This window comes from Ranitomeya imitator, chromosome 2 (genome assembly GCF_032444005.1).
Source record: "Ranitomeya imitator isolate aRanImi1 chromosome 2, aRanImi1.pri, whole genome shotgun sequence".
NCBI classification, from domain to species: Eukaryota; Metazoa; Chordata; class Amphibia; order Anura; family Dendrobatidae; genus Ranitomeya; species Ranitomeya imitator.
In genome coordinates this window covers 420,340,841-420,341,782 of record NC_091283.1, presented here as the reverse complement: position 1 = coordinate 420,341,782, position 942 = coordinate 420,340,841, and the positions used below count along the sequence as shown (strand labels likewise).

The 942-nt window shown below is 39.0% G+C and overlaps 1 pseudogene; it reads right to left on the bottom strand.

Moving 5' to 3' along the window:
• Window positions 1-406: 406 nt before the first annotated feature.
• On the bottom strand, window positions 407-624 carry LOC138668130 (U2 spliceosomal RNA; annotated as a pseudogene).
• Between the last annotated feature and the right edge of the window lie 318 nt (window positions 625-942).

The window sequence follows — 942 nt, the reverse complement described above, 5'->3', positions numbered from 1 at the left end:
GTAGTATGTATGGCCGAACTACTCGTAGGATACTTCAATTTAAACACTTCATGCTGACAGACAGCAGGCAGAGGCCTAATTTTGTAGATGGCACAATATATTAGCAACACTGTTACAAAGGCCTCATTCGGGCCTACATCTTAACACACCTGTTGCAACCAGCAAAGATTGCTTGATTGATTGATTGATTGATTGATTGCATATTGGATGCAATCCAATGCTGAACATGCACAGGTGAAAGCAAGGCACAGGAAATGTTGCAAACGGTCCAGTGAAATTGAGCAAATTGCTACATTTGCCACCTGAAACGTGCTTCTTTGACCCTGAAAAGAATTCTCAGAAAGTGTTAAATGACAACTTGCTGGGCTGATTTCAATTCAATCTGTTTTTGGAAACCGGATCAGAGAAGGGGTGCACTGTTCCCGGAGATACTGCAATAACGGGTCAATGCGTGGAGTGGACAGAGCAAGCTCCATTTCCAGCTCCCTGTTCTAAAAATCCATTTAATATATGGTCCCCAAATAGGGGACGTATCAGATATTAAACTGATAAGAACAGATTTTTTTTTTTTTTTTTTTTCTCCCTCAGATGGGGAATTTCACGGTCTAGAAATCCAAAACCGAAGAAACATACCCAAACAGCTGTGTCAAAATTGAAACACAAAAAGCCGTTCCCATCATCATCGGAAAAATCTTTCTTTTTTCAAAATACATATTTACATAACAAAAGAACAAATCAAGAAGTATTAACAAAATATCTCCACTTTTTAACCTTCCAAATTCCTTCCGCATCCACCTCCCCCTTCCTTTTCTTATCCCACAAAAAACAAACATATATCTTCCCCAAAATCACCTTCACGGTATTTCTAACCTCAATATTCTTCCTCTTGAACACATGCACATTTCTCACATCCCATAACACTTCCTTTATACATGCAAGCAT